The 23,226-nt window shown below is 31.1% G+C and overlaps 1 long non-coding RNA gene across 1 annotated transcript; it reads right to left on the bottom strand.

The window, feature by feature from the left end:
• Positions 1–882: 882 nt before the first annotated feature.
• On the bottom strand, positions 883–12,450 carry LOC107854145. Its single transcript, XR_001669945.2, has 3 exons — positions 12,112–12,450; positions 5,120–5,320; positions 883–1,472 (listed from the first exon to the last, which is right to left on the bottom strand). It is a non-coding gene; the product is annotated as an uncharacterized LOC107854145 (long non-coding RNA).
• Between the last annotated feature and the right edge of the window lie 10,776 nt (positions 12,451–23,226).

Here is a 23,226-nt window from a genome sequence, read left to right as displayed (position 1 = left end):
TTACATTTTAACCAATGTTCGTTGTGTGGAGGGAGGTGATTAGACATGAAATGGAGCATCTACAGCTTACTGAGGACATGACCCCAGATAGGAAGGTGTGGAGGTTGCAGATAAGGGTTGAAAGCTAGTGTGAATGTGTGGGTTGTAGCAAGGTGTTAGGAGAGCTCTTGTATAGCCGGGTTAGTAATCCTAGGACTGTGTCCATTAGTAGGAGCCTCTAGTCGGGAGAGTTTGGGTGTGGTAGGTGTCTTTGATCTGTGAGTGTATGTTACTACAAATTGGGTGTCCTATCTCTTATTTCGTATTTTAAATTGCTCGTATTTCTATTATTTCGTATTTCTCTGATATCTATTTTATTATTTCTTATTCCTTATTTTTGTTATGTCATCCATCCTGCTTCATGTTTCACTACGACCTTGTGTACTATTCTCTATTCTGAGCCCGGGGTCTATCGAAAACAGTCTCTCTACTTCTTCAGAGGTAGCGGTATGGACTGCGCACATTTTACCCTTCCCAGACCTCACTTTGTGGGAATACACTGGGTTTGTTGTTGTTGTTCGCAATGTTATCATAAGTGAAATGTTTAAACATTAATTGTTTCCTAGATTAAAACTTAAAGCTCAAAGAGCCAGTAAAGTATGTGGCTTTTGTGTATGTAATGCAAGAAATTACAACTATAAACTCACCAAAATTTTGCTTAGACATAGAAAATGAAAAAAGAATGGCGATTAAGTCAAATATATAAAGTGAAAACCCTCTTATTGAAGTCCACAAACCAATTTTAATTTCTTAATCAGATGTAAAGATAACAATTCAAATTTCTACTTCAAATTTAGTGATTAGAAGGAAAAGTACAAATCATACAAAAGAAATAATCATAAATGTCACAAAACAAAAATACTATAAGGGAAAAATCCATTGATTATACATTGTGTATCTAGATCAACGTGGCCAAAGATTAACGGAGAGCATCATAAAAGTAGTACTTTAGGGGAACGTTACACATTGAAGTGAGTAAAAACAAGAAGACCAACCATATGCATGATTAATCATACTTGGAACTTCAAAAGATTAGAGTTGCAATTAACAAATGGACTCTAAGAGTAGGGGAAAATACCGTGCAACCTAAACGCCTAGGACAACCATGAAAAAACATCAGAGTTTTTGATGGCTTCTTGTTCAACTGGTTGGCACTTTCGTGCTCTTCAGAGACCTTTTCTAAGTGGAAGAGTTCACATTGTCCCAATCTTGTTGTGGCTATGCTATCAATGGATGGGGTTATTAGAGCACCAATACACCTGGATACTCGCTCTAGCAGTGGCGCCTTAACATTTAACACCACAGATCTTTTTTGCCAATAGAAGCTCCTGAGCATATGAAGACACACTTCTGTCCATAAGTAGCATATTAGGATGATGTACCTCTATTCTTGAAACGACCATCTTGAGCTGCTCCTTTTACTGCTCCTTTTACTGTTAGGATAACATTACATTGTAAATGTGTTTCTATTTGATATTATCTGTAATGACCCAAAGTTGTTATGTCTGCATGCGCCAATTGAGTAATCGTGAAAAAGAGAAATGGGGCCAGGGAACGGTGGAGATAATAATAAAACAACTGTGGAAATTAGCCCAATTATTAAGGAAGACAGCTCAGCACCAACTCAACCAATTCTATAAATAGCCTTAACAGAAATTGGGATCGGCAGTTATGAATTTGATCAGAATTCTCCTTGTCTAATGTTCTAGAACCTTCTTCTTTCTCTTCTACTCTATCTTCTCCTTCATTAATTCATTCTAAGCTTTACTACATGTATCTATGGTGGAAGTAGCAGATTCACAGTGAAGTATAGCTTAGTGTTTCCTTATTCGTTGATTGTAATTGTTGGTTGTTATCAATAAAACTCCGTTCTCTTATAAATTTGAATTCACAATTCCAATTGAGTTAGTTACATTACAAGTGGTATCAGAGAAACGAACCTGTCTCGACGGTGGGTAGTGATTCAGGGAAGATGTTTGTAGAATCATCGACCTTGGTTGAATTGGTTGAACGAAACAAATGCAAATAGAATGACCCCTATGGATGGAATGTTAGGTATAGTTGTGAATGTTAAACAATTGCAGAGGTGGTGTGAGGATTGCATATGTAGCGTTGACTGCCAATGCAACTCTTGTGTCTATGGTTGTGTACGCAACATTGATTATCATTGCTACATTTGTCGTGATGATTGTTTGGAGGAAAAGAATGAAGGGGAAAACCTGGTTAAGATGATAGAATCGATGGGGGAAATTGCTGAATAAAAGAATAAATCAATTGTGGGTGTATGTTTAACTAAGAAGTGCAATGAGTTGAACAAATGTGTGGAAATTGAGGCTATCATAACAACGGCGGAAGTTGACATAGCAGGTAAAACATCTATCTACTTTCTCACTAATGAGTTAAATTTGCAAATTATTGGTGCAATGTCTTTGGTTGGTGGACGAATCTCTAGACAGGAAATAATAAAAAAGATTTGGAAGGGAAAGAAACTAAGAGTTGCTTCCTACTTGTTTGATAAAATGTCACATAGAAATTATGTCCAAGCAGTGCATTTATTCATAAGAATTAAGGGCAAGTTCACACTTGTATTAGTTGAGCAGGGACTGATTTCTCCTGTATGGGATCCAGGGATATGTTGTGGAGATGTGCAGACATTAAGTTTGATTGTATCTTTAGCTTATGCTTCCGAAAGGAAAAATGGTAAAGCTAATATAGTTTGTGACCTGGATGGAATGGGATTCAATTGGTTGCATCATTTAAAGGAGATGCATGACAGAGCTGTTATTTATTCTTGGTGCCTCACTTTCTTTATTTCTATAGTTTCTTCTTTGTGCATTTTCTGGATTATGGCCGAACATATAGTCTTAACAGCTCTGAGGCTGTAATGGCGTGGAATGAGAGGTAGTTTATTTGGGTGCTTAATGTTTACCGGAGGAGCATCAAATCTAATAATAATGGATCGCAATATAAATTTTTAGTATGTTCCTTGATTGAGTGGGGTATCATTGTTGTTGTTGGGTTGAGCACTTCCCAAATTGATATAGTGCGTAGAGGTCTAGTCGTGGGTTCAACTGAGGCAATACAGAACAAGAGTCTTACGAACATCATGGGACACAACCTTTCCTTCATTCCTTTCAAGTCATTTTTCAGGTTCATAGGTGCTCGTAAGGATTGGAAACTCCAACTTTCAAATCCATTTAGTTCCAATTCTCACTTCCTTATTTACTGTGACATGGATGATAGAAAGTGGATTGGCAAGCCAGTTCTAGTATTTGATCCAGGAGGATTGGAATATAACATTACATGCCTTGACATAGAAGTTTCCTCATGCTTCTCATTAGGACATATTAGTTCTCGTGCTAAAAACACAAGGTGTTTGGACACGGATTTTTGGAAACAGGGTGGTTGGCTAAAAGGTGTTGAAGTCTTATATGTTGGATTCCTACACATACAGTGCCAACTAAAAATTGTTGCAAGTTTGTTTTTCAAGAAAAATTCTTATCAAATTGATCTTCTTAATTTTGCTAGTTCATATAATGGTCTTCCATGTTACAAAATGAAGGGTGATGTCAACGACATAACACTGATGGTTACCAGTGATTTCTTAATGCTCTCTCTTTACTCTGTTGACTATACTTGTATTGCAAAGTGAATGATACCAAATGATACCAAGAATTCAACGAAGAAAGGTAGGAGGCCATCGATGGATTTAATTGATGCCCACAAAGTCACTTTTCAGACTGATAAACTAGTTGAGTTGCATGTGGATTCCAAATTTCATGTGTTGGTATCGACGATTTTCTTTGTCGGTACCATAAAACATATAACTTCATGAACAATTACACTTTACTAGAAGTCTACCCAAAGGTATAATTGTTAGCTTCACTGTTGGGTTGCTTATGGTCAACATTATTGGTGTGTCCTGTTATTGTCCTGGTGTAGTTCGAAGACAAATGACAAAGAAATCTAGTGAGACTTTGAAATGCAAGAGCTTTTCTTGGTTTACTAGTGAAAACAAACATCAGTGCGATAGTGTTGTTATTGGCGTAGTCAAGGTTCCTTGCGGTGCAAGTGGAACCTATTTAAGGTTAGGCAATGGTGCGGAACCAATTCCTTCGTCATTTGCTAGGTTGATGATGCAGCTTAACAAGGCTTCACATCAACAACTCGTTCACCTGTTCTACTGTAGTTGGCATTGGCAATTTTGTGGGTGTTCAGTTCTCCCTATTGCAGACTAGTAAGAACCAACCATTATCACGGTCGAATGCATCATCCTTGACCTTGAAGACAAGGTCAATTTCAAGCGGGAAGGATTGTAATGACCCAAAGTTATTATGTCTGCATGCGCCAATTGAATAATCGTGAAAAAAGAGAAATAGGGCCAGCAGATATTTTACAAGGAACAGTGGAGATAATAATAAAACAACTGTGGAGATTAGCCCAATTATTAAGGCAGCCAGCTCAGCACCAACTCAACCAATTCTATAAATAGCCTTAACAGAAATTGGGATCAGCAATTATGAGTTTGATTAGAATTCTCCTTATCTAATCTTCTAGAACCTTCTTCTTTCTCTTCTACTCTATCTTCTCCTTTATTACTTCATTCTAAGCTTTACTACATGTATACATGGTGGAAGTAGCAAATTCACAGTGAAGTATAGCTTAGTGTTTCCTTATTTCGTTGATTGTAATTGTTGGTTTTTATCAATAAAACTCCGTTCCATTATAAATTCGAATTCACAATTCCAATTGAGTTAGTTACATTACATTATCTCATCACTAACAGATTAAAAAATCAACTAAAGACCTGTTGCAATAAGGTGTCAAAAAATGCCAACTGATTGGCAACTCTTTGATACTCAAGTGCTCCTCCTAAGATAAGTAATCGGGCATTTTGTACTGTGAAGTCATGTGCTTGTGTTTGATATTCTTAGTACAAACTACTCCTTTAACAAGGGTGCTGCATTCAACCAAAACTGAATCATTATTCTAACTAAATAAGCCTAAACCCCTATATTTTCACATGATAAAGAAAATGTTAATTTTCAATGTTAGTGTGGTAAGAAGAGAAATTTTTTACCTTTCACTTCGGCTTCCTGGAGCTATGCACTTAACCTTAACATAATCAACTGGATCCATGCTGCCTTCTTTACTAGTATCGGGCTTCACATAATTTGCAGCTTGCCATGCTAGTGATGTAACTATGTCAAGCCAATCATCAGCAGCGCTTTCTTTCCCAGAATATATATCTTCTCCTTGCAATAGTTATAAGACGAGAGCCCTGAAATGACCATGTACAACAGCTTGTAATGGTTACTTGTCATTGTTGGTCCTTCCTATATGATGCTAGGTAAAACCACTAAGAGTTTATGTGTAGCAGCTCCCAATATCCCTTTGTAAAAGACGATAAACGTTGTTCAACTCCAGTTGCAGATTGAAGTCTAGTTGATGCTCTAGTTGCTACTCTAATTTTTAACCACTTCTCTAGTTACTGCTAAGCTTCTTTCTCTTCATGTAATAGAATAGGAAATCTAGTGTGATCCTTTAGCTGGTCCTGAATATGTTGTAACTAAGCCCAAGCAGTTTACTTTCCTTTCCACCCTATTATATTTCTTATATTTCAGTTGTCTGAGCCCATACTAAACATGCTTAAGTTTAGTCAAAATCTGTTTCAATGTAACTTCCTGATTGCATTGCCTCCAGTATAAGAACATGTAGAAAGTTTTCTTCCTCGGCAAGATAATTGTAGAATTTAAAGGAGCCAGGTGTCCTTTAGTAATATAGCATCCAAACAAACACCCAAAGAATTGTAATTAGAAAACTGGGCATCCAAGACAGTATCTTCTAGTTACTGCTAACATATGTGATAAATTGAGTTGTAGACAATATTAACATAAGCCATTGCGACAAATACTTAGCAACATCATAAAATTGTGACAATTTAGCAACATCATATAATTGTGACAACACCAGTACAACTGGCATTGCAAGGAAGGCTCCCAATTATAGTACTCAAGAAAGACAAAGGAAAATTATACGTAGACTTCCATCACAAAAGCAGACATGTTTCCAACCAAATGTTACGTTGCGACAACTGGAGAAAAACTACATTACAGATATTCTAAAAGAAGAAGAGTAGCCATTACCATTAAAAAATTGATCAGTCAAGTAGCCAACAATAGAAGAAAGAGGAAAACACGAATAATTAAGAAAACGAAGAAAAACAGAACAATTTGTTGAATCAGGTGGGGAACTGGTGATATACCCAAGCCATATCATTGCTTTGGACTGCATGTATCAGCAAGAATCTCACACATATCATCAAATAGACAATTCTTTGAAAATCTCTTAACGCTTGCACCAACCTATCTCTACAAAGAAATCCTAAACATCATATTTTTCTAAAATAAATTTTGGTGTTTGTGTATTGAAACTACCGCATATAGTTAGCAATATACATATCTATTGATGCAAATGACTGCAAAAAAAGGGTACACTGCTACTTGTATCTCAATATAAGAAACAAAAACAAAGGCAGATGGAGGAGGGAATTAAATTGTCCTGTTAAGCAATGGCGGAATTTCAAACGAGCATTGTTAAAATAAACATATGTGTCAGAATCTTAATAAATGATAAGCTATAGTTAAAACACGTCTAGCAAAGAAAACTACCCAGCAAAAACAAGCGTTTAGCACCATTAACATTATCTAGGGAACTATTCTTCTTTGTCAAAATGATGGTCGTGTTTGTTATTTTGTATTGATCCTACTAAAAAATGGATTTGAGCCCAAAATCCAGTGGAACCTAAGTTTAAATGACCAAAAAGACAGATAGATAGAAATAACATGAAGAAAGATGAAAGAAGTCCATTATATTACCACTGTGGTCTCGCGGGCAGTAACAACAATGAGAATCAAAAGCGAGTTAGTAACTCAAATGGTCACTCAACGTTGGACTTTATCTTAGAAAGTCACTCAACTTTGGACTTTTATCCCAGAAAGTCACTCAACTTTGATCTTTACTCAAAAAGTCACTCAACTTTCACATTTTTACTCAGAAAGTCACTCAGCACCCAAACTGAGTGACTTTCTGAGTTAAAATGTGAAAGTTGAGTGACTTTCTGAGTTAAAATGTGAAAGTTGGGTGACTTTCTAAGTAAAAATGTGAAAGTTGAGTGACTTTATGAGTAAAGATGAAAGTTGAGTGACTTTCTGGGATAAAAATCCAAAGTTGAGTGACTTTCTGGGATAAAAAATCAAAGTTGAGTGACCATTTGAGTTATTAACTCAACCAAAAGCATAAGGAACTTAAGAGCTTATATACTCCTTTCTTAAGAGGCAAAATGGATATGCTTAACATTCTTAAGAGTATGCTCCATTTCTACATCATGTTCAAGCATTTATTCATGTATTGTAAATTGAGTTATTAGAAATTAGTTCAAGTTGAATTGCATACATATAGATCAAGGGATTTATTCGACTTAATTGCTGTAGTTGGAACTGTCAATATTGAGATTTTGTGTCATCTGATAATATTGCTTTATGGTTTTTATTTTAGACTTCTAGTCGCATTTTAAAACGTTCTTTGTTCCTAACAGATTCAAGCTCCTAGTCCACTGGTGGCAATAACATTAATACACCAACAACAGGTGAATAAGAAATTATGTCACTTGCATGAAATAGTACAGATCAGTACTAGTCCTACAGGTTATATTAAAGATCTCGTGCTAAATAAGCATTCTCACTAACGGAGCTTGAATCATATTGTCAGTCATCTCATCATCAGCTTGTGGACTAACACCAATGATATTGTAATAAATAAATGATTTCCTCAATTTACTTTGTTCATGGCTACCAATGTGGTGGCTATCTAACAAGATACTATGTGGAATAACATCTTCAAGTAAGTCACATAATTTCGGGACTTCCTTCGTACACCTAACTTTTCTTTACCAATAGGATAAGTTGTACATCTTAATAAGGGGAAAAGACTAAGAAAAATGATCTGTCTGGGCAGCATACTGTTCAACATGCACCAGTTACCTGCCTTAAACTAGTCCTACCCAGAAACTACTACACCTCAAATCTGCAGCAGCCAGAGTAGTTTTACATACTGCCGCTCCGATCCCATGCTACTTCCTTTGCTATATATTTGAGCTCATTGTAGCTCCTCCTGCCAGCCTTTGTTGTCTCTACTAACCTCTTGACAAACTAGTAGTTTTTTCCATATACTGCAAGGGGCAAGCAAAAGAAGAGACAAGTAACAAGTCTGATCAGTTTCTGAACTCCATTTAGCAGTTCCTATTTTATGGGCAGCTACCCATACGATGAAGCACCAGTTAGGACACACGCTTCCCTATACAGATTTAACCCAGTTCGCTCCAAGTAACATACGATATGTTTTTCCTCCCGTCTTTACAATTTGGTGAAAATGGAGACATTTTGGAAAAGGGCATTCTTAGTATACACTATACATGTCTAACTACTAGGCGGCTAGGCCCCCTCTGATGTACCTTTGATTTTATCCATATACATGGCAGTGGGGTGGCATGGTATGGTATAGACCGAATTACCATACCGAATCGAAATTTTTGATATCGTGGTTTTGGTATTATGGTATTTGGTATGGTATATGGTAAACATTTTAAATTTTTTTGGTATATAGTATGGTATTCGGTATTTACAAATGACATACTGAAATACCGAATACCATACCGAAGTATATATAGTTACATAAGTAACTTTTATACACACGCACACATATAATACTTAGTATTAGTATACAAATGTTGAGACATTGAAACTTTCGCTATTCTATTTTGAGTGAAATATCTTTTTTGTGCAATTGACTAACAAGAAGAATTGTTTGTACTTCTTTTTCAATATTTCTACATGTGTAATGTGTAATGTGTATTTATGATACAATTAAACGTGCTTTTGAAAATTCGAAGTAATAATACTCTAGTATACGAGTATATATTGTCGAAGTTATACAAACTATGGTTACCGATTACCATACCGCAAAATGCCGAAACTAAACATCAAAATACTGAACCATACCAAATTAATATGGTATGGTAATGGTACAATATTTTTAAAAAACGAATATCGAAATTACCGTACCAAAGTTTCAAATACCGTACCATACCATACCATGCCCACCCCTACATGGCAGGCGTCTGCCTAATCCTTCATCGCTACATTAGGTGAAAGCCTGGGTAAACAGTATCAAATAAATAAACAGAAAAAGTTCATGCATCATTCTATCCAAATTTAACTTCATCAAAAATATGGGTAACCAACTAAGTTGCTCAGACTCGGGTGCGGGTATTCGAGACGGGTGCGGATTCGAAAGTCGGATTCATCTAAATATAAATTTTAAGATTCGGGGGTACGAATCTGAGTGTGGATACAGGTGCGGAGATTCAGCTAAAAAAAATTAAATATTAGGAATAGTATTTGAATTAGAAACTTTTTTCAAAATTATTACTCATATTTATTTATCAAAAAATAAAAAATAAGTATAATTAAAAATTTAAACTAATGCTGTCAAAATAAGTATACTGAATAAGTATACAGGTGTTTTACTTTTTTATTAAAAATAATATTTATTGTTAATATAAATATTAATATATGTTACTAACAACACAAACAAATAAAACCCTATCAAAGTAAGTATACTGAATACACGTGTTTTACTTTTATTAAAAATAATATATGTTGTTAATATAAATAATAAATAAATATTATTAATATGTTATTAACAACACAGACAAATAAAACCCATCACTTTGACCAAAAAAAAAAAAAAATTAAAATCCATCACTGTGTCCGACGACGACGACGACTGAGGTAGGAGAAACGAATGACTGACGACGACTGAGGTGGTACGACAACTGCGACGATGATTTTCGGAGACGGGGAAGATGATTTCCGTCGACGGCAACGGCACATCGACAATGCCGTCTCTATTCCGATGGTCGTTGGTCGAGATTTTTTCAGGTAGGTCGTCGGTTAATTATTCGATGCTTCCCCTCAAATTTCTTCTTTAGTTTGGTCAAAGTCTCCGAAATCGTTTGACCGAATCGGAGACGGCAGAAGCATCCGTCCCCGCCTCAATGTAGTATCGAGACGGGTTCGGCGGCAAAATAGCCGAGTCCGAGCAACATAGGTAACCAATGCTTCACCTTCCCAATTTTCGGAAGAAGGGTGGGACCAGAATAAAATCATGGAACCCTTACTTGTGGCGCTGCTGCTATGAATAGTACATTACAAATTAAATGAGCCATGGTTTCTCGTTTCAATCAGTTATGCAATATATGTCAAGATTGTCTGGGTTCTTTCCTTCTTAGTAGGGGTTGAATTCTTTCGTAAAGATAAAAAGGATTATGGCAATTTTTTGATTAGGTGTTTCCCTGGTTTTATCAGTGTAGATTAAGGAGAAGCTATTTTGACTGTCAATCATGTAAAGTGCGATAAAACACAATATATATCTTAAAGAACTTTTAATGCTTAGTTGATTTCCAAAAACTTTCTTACACATTCGCCAAGAGGAATGCACAACACAATTATACAAATAAGAATATATGTATATCAAATACTACTGCACAAGGACGCAAATAAGCAACACTACAGAGCCAAACAATTGATTTTTGTCAGGCTAGTTAGCACATAAATAAACTGTACGATGTGCTAAAGTTTGTTCAAATTTCCATGAGTTTTCATGTACAACAATTACATTGTTTCAGTAATGATTTTTCACTACTACAGCGCACTTTGAGCTCAAGCCCAATTTGAACATTGTTTGGTTACTTGAAGTTCCATGTGTGCATCAATTAATCTTTCTTTGGAATGTTTATGATCCTGGAGATAGTACAAGAATCTCTATATCTAATTCCCGGGAACAAACACTATGTTTATAATGTAGCGGATGGTTGAAGAATATCAAAATTCGATATTATCTAAGCAAATAAAATAAGAAAAAAGATTGTCGCACTAGATTTAGTAGTAGTACTAAGATTGATAAGCAATGCACAACTGGAACTACAAACAAAAATAAATCACTAATTAAGAGGACAATTATAAACAGAAACAACCACTGTGATAGAAACCCCTGTAGGGACAACCACTTTGTATTGCGATAAACAATACATACTCCTCCATGCTACTTTAGGTAGAACCCCCTGTAGTTTGTGATAGAACCTTTTGTTTGAGAACAATGGTATCAATGTGAGATCTTGGCACGTATTCCAACATTCTCCAGGCAGTTCTTGGCTTTGAATATCTTGCATAAGACATCATCTTTAATCACATTACATTATTTAAAATGCCTGTTAAAAGCTTTAAGCTCACCACAAAGACAACTTATGTTTTACCCCCGTAGTAGCTCATACTCAGCTATGATGGACAGATAACTACAAAATATTTTTCAGCTATAGTTATGAGGGACCGAATTTCTCAATGGAGACATCATTCAATTAAGAGCCCAGTTACCCACTAAATCAGATCATAACCTTTAAAGCATAAAAAGAATTTTTATGACGATTGACATTCAGATGCAGAAACTTGCGAACCAAAATCAGATCTACTTAAATGCATATCAGAAAACAAAACTGGGTCCTAACGTTGATCATACTTTGCCATCTTGTATAGGACGGCACCTAGTTTCAAAAGTTACATCTTGAACAAGATATTTTAACCAACTAATCTAATCAAAGAACATCTTCCTATAGAGTCGTGACTTATTGTAAGATTTTTCATCTTCTTCAATTCATATGGGATTACCCCTTCTCATCAAATAAACTTTAAACTCAGCAAAAGAAGACAAGTATCATCTCAAAAACAATCCCCACCAGCTTAACAAGTTACAACTTTAACAAGCATAGAACACATAATATCAAATGCCAAAAATAAATTAAAAAATAAAAATGTTCCTAGTAACTCTTTCAAAGCCTTCATTGATGATTCTTAACACTAATCATTATCACAACTATTAAGATTTTCTTACAACCATGCAACTAGGCAGTATCTACAATTAACTATCGAAAATCGCCTGACTACGAAGAGAACTTACAGAAACGTGTATACAATCCTCTTGGAGGAAATCGCCTCTTCGATTTTGCGGAAGTGACGCATAGATGAGATTTTGCGGAAGTGATAAAAGTACCCCAATTTCTCTAATTCACCGATGAGAGAACTTGCAGAAACGAGTACATACAATCCTCTCGGAGGAAATCGCCTCTTAGATTTTGCGGAAGTGATAAAAGTAATTGCTGCTTCAATTACCTAATTTCTCTAATTCACCGATGAGATAAACCCTGTGAAACATTTTGCCTCAATGTGTTGAGATTATTATTTTTTGGATAATTAGAAATGGGAGGGAATAAAATATAATGGAGGGAATATAATTTTAGTGTTAAAATTATGGGAGGGAACATTAAATTTTATATAAAAAGTTATAAAACAGCACTTATGAATTGTTGTTTTAAAATAATAAAAATAATCATATTTTAAAAGTGTAATCATATTTGTAAAAAACGTTGTCAATTATATAATGATATCGTAATATTTATAAAATATAGTCTATAACATTAAAGAGCACGCTTTAAAAGCATTGCCTAAATTATTGTGGCTTAAAGCTAAAACAGAAGGCTACATTTTAAAAGCATGCTAAAAACTATTTTACATAACACTTTACAAGTGTTATCCAGATTTAGTGTGGCCTTAGAACCAAAATGTTATAGTGTGTATTGCAGAGTTCATCTAACAGCAGTCCTCTAACATGATTTTTTTTATAGACAGACTCGAACGTGTGAAATCTCTAATTAAGAGTAAATATTGCACAATATAGCTAATTGCTCTGAGTTGGTCATACCAACTAATAGATGAATCAATAAATTGTACTATAATCTTCTCCTGATATATACTATATAAGCTTGTTATTGCGAAAAGGGTGGCTAGTCACGTAGCTAAGAATAATCCTCAAGTAAATGACTTGATTTTCGAGTTATTTCCAGCACTGGAAACAACTTGATGGCCAAGTATAACGTGACCTATAAATACTTTATTCATCCCAAATTATTCGTCTCAAATTTTTTATTTTTATTTTCCATTTTACTTTTCTTTTTTCATTAATCAAGAAGAGACAAATTTTTTTTTCATGTTTTACCCTTTGCATTAATTATTTTTTCTTCAAATTAAAATATAAACATCATTTAATAGGGGTAATATGGTAAACTAGACATGTTATTAATTATTTTTCTTAATTAATGTGTCATCTCAATTTGGGACGGAGGGAGTCTAACCTTACCCCTTGTATTGTTACTAGATATCGGAGTCCAATATATATTATGTTTTTATCTCAATTTATGTGGTATAGATAAAATTTGAAAAGTCAATAAATTTATTTTGTATATTTTTAAAATATTTTGCAGATTAGTTATTGATTTATAGTACTTTTACATAATTTTCATATACTATATGCTACTCTTTTTGTCCCAATTTATGTAACACTGATGGAATATTTGAGAAAGTCAATCAAATTTATTATATAGTTTTAGATATTTTAAGTTGTAATTATTACTATTATTTATACGACTTTCTACGCAATTTTTAAGTAATACCTCTATATCCCAATTCATATGAAATAAATTATTAATTATTGTTATTTATAATTTTTTTACACATTTTTCAAATATATAACAAGGTAAATCCAAAAATAAAATAATTAAATTAAAATTTAGATAATCAATTATATTTTTAATATATTTTTAGATTTTTTAAGTTGTTAGTTCTTGTAATTTATAATACCTTTTTGGCATTCTAATTTACTATTTTAAACTGTAAGCTATTCTAATTTATTATACTCTCCTTGTTCAAACTTTTGTGGCACTGATAGTCAATTATATTTTAAAAATAATTTAAGTTTTTAATTATTGGGATTTATAATACTTTTTCTTCTATTCCAATTTAAGCAGCACTGATATAATTTCGAGAGTCAACTAAATATCATGATTGAAGTACCCGAGCGGACATGTCTTAAATGACTTATAATAACTAATTAAAAGTCATATAGCAAAATTGCTATAAAAAATATTTGTGAAAAAAATTTAACTGAGCTTTATATAAGATGTCAAATTAATTTAAAACGTCAAGAGTTAATTTATTATTTAATAACTAATTTAACCTTTTTATTAAATATTATTAATTTTTTAATACTTAGATGACTTATAATAATTAATTAATGGTGATATAATAAAATTATGGTTGAAGCAGAAACGTCATAAATATTTATTTTATTTTTTATTAAATATTATTAATTTTCTAATACATAAATGACATATAATTATTAATTAGGGGCTATATAATAAAATCACGAAATAAGCAGGTAGTTGAAAGTATGTATACACGAATAGAAAGAGAGTAATAAGAACAATAGTAGTTATCCTCTCTCCTTGGTTACTTGCTTTAGTATTAGTTATATACTTATACTAGATACTGTAGCCCGTGTCAGCACGGGCCTAACATATATTATTTACGTTATCTCAATTTATGTAGCAGAAATAGTAGTGTCAATCAATTTTTTATTAATATAAATTTTTAAATAATTTCAGCTATTAATCATTGTGATTTATAGTATATTATACATAATTTAGTAATTTATGTTTCTCGCTTTGTCTCAATTTTAGAATTTAGAGAATCAATCAAATTTTTATTAATATATTTTATAAAATATTTTAAGTTATTAATCGTTGTGATTTTAGTATCTTTTAATGTAATTTCAAATAATTTATGTTACTTGCTTTATCTCAACCTATGTGACACTATTAGAATTTCAAAAGTCAATTATATTTGTTACTATATATTTTTAAAATATTATAAGATGTTAATAGTTATGACTTATATTTTTTTTGGCATAATTTTTAAATATATAATATTTTACCAAAATAAAATAAATAAATAAAAACAAACAAAGTACTAAATTTTCAAAACATGTTAAATTTGAAAGCATCACTTGGATCAACAAATTACTAAATTAAAACGTGCAAATTATAAAATGCCAAAACTATCCCGAATTTATGTGATACAAATATAATTTAGATAATCAATCATATTTTAATATGTCTTTAAATATTTTAAATTGTTAGTTATTGTAATTTACATATTCTTTATGTAATTTTCAAATAATATATGTTACTCTCCTTATCCAAATTTTTGTGACATTGATAATCAATTATATTCTTAAAATAATTTAAGTTTTTAATTATTATGATTTATAATATTTTTTTCTTCTATTCCAATTTAAGTGACAATGAAATAAATTCGAGAGTCAATCAAATTTTATGATTGAAGCAGCGAAGCGGATATGTCCTAAATGACTTATAATACCTAATTAGAAGTGATATAGCAAAATTACTATAAGAAAATATTTGTGAAGTTTTTTTTAAATGAGTCTCATAATACCTAATTAGAAGTGATATAGCAAAATTACTATAATAAAATATTTGTGAAAAAAAAAATGAGTCTCATATAAGATGTCATGTTAATTTAAAACATTACAATAATTTATTATTTTATGTCAATTTTATTTTTATTAAATATTATTAATTTTTTAATACCTAAATAATTTATAATAATTAATTAGGGGTGATGTAGTAAAATTATAATTGAATTAGCTGAAGGAGACATATCATAAATGTCTATTTTACCTTTTTTTAAATTAAATATTATTAATTTTCTCATACATATATGTCTTACAATAATTAATTAGGGGTAATATAGTAAAATAATGGAGCAAACATACGTGTGAAAACTTTTTAAATGAGTCTCATATAAGATGTCCTATTAATTTAAAATATCAAGAATTAATTTATCATTTATGTCTATTTTATTATTTATTAAATATTATTAATTTTTTAATACTTAGATGACTTATAATAATTAATTAGAGTGATATAATAAAACTATGATTAAAGAAGTTGAAACAAACATATCATAAATATATATTTTATCTTTTTTTTAATTAATATTATTAATTTTCTTATATATAAATGACTTAAAATAATTAATTAAGGATAATACAGTAAAATCACGGAGCAGTTGAAGCATGCATGTTGACGAAGAGCTGTCTGCTTCTTCAGACTTATTAATAGTAGTAATACTAATTTTTATTTAACACGTTATCAGCACGAGATCCTGTTATTTCGAGCAAATACTTTAAAAGGTAATAAAGGTAAAAACTTACTTTTATTAAAATAATGTTGAATCTATCTTATATTTTAGGTTCTTTTGATCATAGTATAATGTACATATAATTAAGGAGCATTTATGTCATTTCTTATTTTAAGCTAGTGCTAGTAGTATAGATAGAATATAATGGACATTTTAAGATGGCAAAAATTCACATATAGTCTCATTAGAGTATCTATAACTAACTTCCTAGTTTAAATTTTAATATCTATAATTCATAGACAAAATAAATGACATTTTTATGTATATATATACAAAAAAAAAAAAGAAGGAAAAATCTATAACAACAAAAAGAGATAAAAAAAAAGGAAATTTTAATGTAATAAATGTCCTTAATCTTCTCCAACTTTCCATTTATTTCTCTCATATAACATATCAATAAATATGAATTTATGCGTTAATTACTCCCTCAAAAGTTGATAATTATTTAAAAAAAAAATTGTGATCTACAGGAGAAAGTTGGTAATTCGTGCATACAAAATTCTAGTATATACGATTTATGCAAAAAAAAATTCTACATGAATTTATTTACTGAAATCCTTTTTTGAATCTAATACGCAATAAAAATTGATTCAGTGTCAACATAATAAAAATCGATTTTATTATTGGTTTGAATTAGATTTTCAAAGTTGAATGCACAATATAAACTTCAAACACTTTCAAATTGTCAATTTTGTAATTACTATTATTTTTGTATACAATAACTTCAATTGTAATTTTGTGTTTCAATTTTCGTATTCAATTTTTATTTTCGTAATTTTGAATTTTTTTTCATAGAAGCTGTTAAAAGGTTATAATCCTTGTTTGTGTTAGTTTTTTTTTTTTTTTCTAAATCCCATTTGTAATTGCAATTTGTGTGATATATTCATTCATTACTCTACTGCATACTTCATAGTATACATTTTGACAGTCTATTAATATTTTTTTTATGTATATCTAGTAATAGTATCTTTGAATTTCTGTATACCTGTTAACATAAGCGTATAATTGTATTTGTATATTTGTTTTAAAGGTTGCAAAGATTGTTTTTATTATTTGTCTATCTGTTGTTTGTATATCTGTATATTAGTTTACATAAATTTGATATTTGTATATCTGTTGTTTGTATATCTATATATACATATATACAAATGAAGTATACATATATTTTTGATATTGCAAATGAAGTATACATATATTCAAATCAAAACTGTTGTTTATTATTTGTATGTCTGTTGTTTGTATATCTGTATATACAAATTTGAATGTTGTTTGTAAACGAAATATACATGCAAACGAAATATACATATTTATATATATGTTGTTTGTATATCTGTATATACATATATACAAACGAAATAAACATATACATATATGTTTATTAATTGTATATCTGTATATACAAATTTGAATGTTTTACATAATAACAAATTTGAATGTATATACATATAGGCACTCTAAAACTGTATATATCTGCATATGCATTATTCTTCAAAATTTATATGTGAAAGTTAACTGTATATACATATATGTAAATTGTATATACATATATCAAAAATACAAACTATATATACATACATACACTCTAACTCTGTATATATATATATCTATGCATGTATTATTCTGCAAAAAAAAAAGTATACGTATCTACATATATTGAAACAAAAGTGTATATTGACCAACACTTCTGTTTCACGAGAATATATACAAGAAAAAACTCGTAATCATTGTCAACTTCATTGTTCCCCTTTTAGATTTAGATACCTTAAAATATTTTTTCCTTTCCGCCTTACTAAAAGATGCAAAATTATTTCCTTTTTTTTTCGATAAATCATCCATAAAAAAAATGGGGGAGTGACTTACATAATATATAAAAATTTATATTATAAAATAAAAATCCGCAAAAACGAAGAAATTATAAAAATGGGGGAGTACTCCCCCTTTTCTATTTTTTTTGTAAATAGATGAACAACGAAGAAATTTAACGAATAACTGACATAATATATAAAGATTTTAAAAAATCAAATCTAATGTCAATAAATATCCTAAACTGATTTTCTGTGGTGAAAAATTCGCAAAAATGGTTTATCACAGAAAAATCAAGGATTATATTTTGTGATATTAGGGTGACTTTGAGAGAAAATTAGAAGAAGAAAGTTGAAGAAGATCTCTTGAATAATCATGTGTTCTGATGTTGCCAATGTTGTCGTTTCTTTAATTTAAAATCAAGGATATTAGAGTGATTTTGAGATAAAATTAAGGAAAAAATAGATGAAAAAGATATCATAAAAAATCTTGTATTTTGATATTCCATTGTTGCCTTTTTTGAGCCAATAGGATAGAGAAAGAATAGAAAGAAAATATCAAAAATAAATACATGAAAGAGAAAATTGATATATTCAAATCTTAATATATTTGTATATAGGGCCCAAAAAAAAAAACTGACTTTTAACTAGCAAATGACTATGAATTGTAATTTTATAACATTAACCATATCATGTAATTAATATAGTATTTTGTCTATAATATGTAATTTTTCCTTTTAAGATCGATAACATTTTTAGATTGAACACTCTTTGGTGAGTTTATGATTTTAGCCCTTTGTTTCTACATTGAATTTCTCTTGAATATATTTTGGTGAGATTATTCATGTATGAGTTCAATTCTCTTCTCCCTTAAATTATTCATGTAATTGTATGTTCAAATTAGAGATACACAAATCTACATTTGTTCACTCTAGTTTACTTCAATTGTGAATTTTTATTTTTTTCTTTCCTATCTCTCCTCAATTTCTTGATTATCTGTTCAATCTCTTCATCTTGTAGTTTGATTTACATCAATTGTTATCAGAGCAAGGGTAAAGAATTGTTCCTACAATTCTTAATTCTAGGCTTGCATTTTTTGAAAATCTCAAAAGAATTTTTTTTTTCGAAAATTGATAAAATTTTCAAGTGGGTATTGCTAGGTTTTGTTGGAAATAGTCTAAAATACTTGAATATTAAATTTGAGAACATTTGAAGGTGATTCAGAGTTAATTTTATCCATTTCTCCCCATTTTCACATAAAAAAATTTGCACCATTTAAAGTGCAAGAATTTGAGTTTTGGAGCTATTTTGTGTGAATTTTTTTCCTCATCTTTTGGATCTAAGTTGTTTTCATCATGGGTAAACTATATTAGGTTCTAATTTTGGGATCTGAGGATGAATTTGCGGTCAAATTTACGTTCAAAAATTGAACATTTTTTCTTGTGCGAATTTTAGTAAAATTTTGAAGTTTGAGTTGATTTCATACTTCGAAAACTATTGGATGATGCTTAATAGTGTCTCATATTGATTGGGTAAACTTGATTTGAGTTGGGTCTTGATAGATTTGATGAATGTGGTGTTTTGAGTCTGTTTTGAGTGATTTTTCTTCCCAAACTCTAAATTAGAGTTGTTTGATTTACGAGTAAATCATATTGTATGTCAATTTGTTTAGCTAGATTACATTGAGTATTTGTTCTACTTGTGTTATCTAGTTATTTTTGTGTTAGTATTTCATTTCATGTCAATTTCTTGCATACTTTTATTTTTTTAGTTTCATTATGTGTTTAATTAATTTCTTGTCCGTTAGTGTGTTTTGTCCTTCTTTGTTATTGATATAAATTCTACTATGAACTGATAGTGTCATGATCCAATTTACGAATCATGATGGCGCCTACTATATCCCGCCAGTAGATAAGTCAAATCATAATCCGAAGCTAAACGCAAAGGGTTAACTTGGTGAAAAATGTCCAATACAGGCGAAAAATAAAAAACACAACTTATAAATAAATATAGTGTTCGAAATAGATAAAGATAGTCAACATAGATACCATCCCACAACCTGATAGAGCCAGTACAAGAGCATCTAGTAATAATAATACAGTCCAAGTATCTAGTACAATTAATAACATCTGTCTCGAAACAAAAGATTGAACATAGATACATAAAAAGAAATAGGTGACTTCGACTCCAAGAGATCACCTTATCTCCGGATATTAACACAGCACGAACGCCAATCAAATGCGACAACTATCCTCGAATCTGCACCAAAAAGGAATAGAAGTGTAGTAGTACCAAAACAACGGGTACTTAGTAGGAACCATCGGCCGACTGAACTAAATCATGATATAAATATGATAAAATATAAGATAACATGTTTAAGTCAAGGTAGGGACGAACCTGAATCAATACCAACATCACTGTGCATAAATATGTAAATAAATTAGAATAATAGCATAATGTAACATAAAGAATCAACACAAGCAATCATAACTACAAAATTGGCTCCTAGTATGCCAAATAGTGCGGAAAAAGTAAATAACCTATCCCACGACCCCATAATCCTGGAAGGTACAAATAAGATAGAATAACCCACCATCGTCATTTATCAACTCTCATAATACAATTAAAATTTATTCATGTCATGCCACACTATAGCCATCGCTTGCCTATATTCATCATTTGTCAATCAATCAACACTTATCAACTAATCATTATTTCACTAGAATCCATTTACATCATACCACATTATAACCATTTCCACATTTTCAAATTAGCTAGATTGTCAATCCCACACCCCAATGTCATCATATCATAGTAAGTATATCATATAACATAATATGCATATTCGAATTTGAACCGATATATATATATATATATATTAAAAGTGTGAAGACCCTTAGAAAAGTGATTTGAACTTTTTACCATTCATTAAAAGACTTCACTTTAAACAAAGTCGTGTTTTCACTATTTTTTTTATTTTAATGATGTTAAATATTAACTATAATTAAAAATAAAAATCTTTCTTAAAATAAAATTTGGCAAAAAAAAAAAACTTTCCCAACTAAAATAGGTTTGAAAAAAAAAACCAAAAATCCTATTTTTCGAGTCCAAAAGAAATTGAGAAAAAAGCTTTCCCAAATAAAATAGAATTTACATAGCTTTTCCCAATTTCTATAAAAATTATGCTAATTAAATAATTTTTTCTTCATCCCAATTTTATCTTAATTTTCGTATTCTCAAAAGATGATTAAGAACGAGGTTGTTTGGAACAGCTAATTAAATAGAACTAAGTTTGATCAAAAGAAATAAATAGAACAACTAAGTACTAATGATCAATTTATGACTTGACTTCATAGTCTTTTTAAAACTTCATTGTTGATTTAAACAAAAGTAATTTAAAGTTAATTTACGCAGTATGATTTTGTATTACTTTAATTTTTATAGCTCAATTATCAATTGACGTTATACGTACGTACAAAGCATATATATATATATATATGTATGTATGTATGTATGTATGTATGTATGTATATATATATATATATATATATATATATAAATATAAATAAAATCAATATTTGAGCTCGAATCGAATAAATATAATCAATATCATATGCATCTTTCGGACTCGAACCGATAATTATAAATCTATCAACATAATCAATAGTATCATCAATAACATAAGTAATAGTATAATCAATAGGCATCAACCCTCGCATCAACCAACATATCCATCAAGTGTCAAGGTTTCTCAATATTACCTCAATAAGCATTTTCAAAAGTCTAACAAGAGTTAAAGGTCTACACAAGATAACATGCGTCTTAGCCTAAGGTGGTCCAAGGACTCACTTCTAATCTCCAAAGTTACATTTTAGGCAAATTCTATCCGAACTAAGCTTAAGGTATCTAAATTCACCTTTAGATGTTAAGCAAGCCTCATTATGTCTAAGATAGAAAATTCACCTAAAATATGAGCAACTATGTTGATTATGCCTATATTATGATTTTCGATTAGCCTAAATGGTCCAAATTACCCAAGCATTTCAAATCATCATACCAACACCTAAAACCCATCCCGAATCTAACATAATATCATAAACATACTATGAATTAGCTCAATCTAACAAGGGGTGAAACCTATCCTGCCTCTTTATCGAAGAACACTCAAAAGATCCGCTAAATCACCGCTTTTCCCTTTCGAGAAGCTTCCGCAAGATGCCAAGCTATCAAAATCATATTCTATTGATCAATAAAAAAATAATGATACCCATATTGAACTATTGTGCTTCGGTTTCAAAAATCACCCAAAATCTCATGTGGGTCCCATTTATGTAAAATCATATTTTTGAAACCAACCTAACACTCTCTCATGCTCAAGGAGTCATTAGCCTCTAAAATGGGTGAAATCCGGGCTAATTTGGGGGATAAAATCAAGCCTTCAAGATTTTGAGATTTTTAGAAATGAAAAGGGAAATCATAAAAAGGATGGAATCTTACCACAAATCGAAGGATAATTGTGTAAACAAGCGTTAGCCAATCTCCCAAATCATCAACAATCTTCAATTTTAAACCTTTTCACTATTTAGAGTTTTAGCTCCTAAGAAAATAGATGAAGAATGAGCAAAGCCGAGCTAAAATGGGGTATTTATATTCTTACCAGGTGCTTGGGTCTCGTTATTACTACCCGACCCTCGGAATCGTGATACAAGGAACCAGACAAGGATATTGCAATCACGACATTACCCCACCATGATCACAATTCTATTGACCCGCCTAAGGAGTCGCATTGGCCACTTGAAGTGTCGTGATCGCGACACTTGCTGGTGTTGGCAGACCATGATCACAGGTGCACTAGATTACAACTGAGACTTGGAAAGTTTTCGCCAAGCCATCAAGATTCATCCGGAACCCCGTATACGCAAACAAACTAAGTAACCATACAAAATTTGATGTTCTAAACTCAATGACGCAGTTATAATTTTCATCCGAGGTCATTTCGATGAAATATGGGTCCCACACTTAATTTTTAATTTCTTAACTTTCTGACTAATAGGTCAAAATGAGCTCGGGTGCCTCAGGACCTAAACCAAGGGTCTACCTAGCCAAAAATCAATATTTCGAAGTTGTTGGAATAGTCAGAATTTATATTCAAGATC

Source organism: Capsicum annuum, chromosome 5 (genome assembly GCF_002878395.1).
Source record: "Capsicum annuum cultivar UCD-10X-F1 chromosome 5, UCD10Xv1.1, whole genome shotgun sequence".
In the NCBI taxonomy this organism is placed as follows: domain Eukaryota; kingdom Viridiplantae; phylum Streptophyta; class Magnoliopsida; order Solanales; family Solanaceae; genus Capsicum; species Capsicum annuum.
This window is presented reverse-complemented; position numbering and strand designations above follow the sequence as displayed.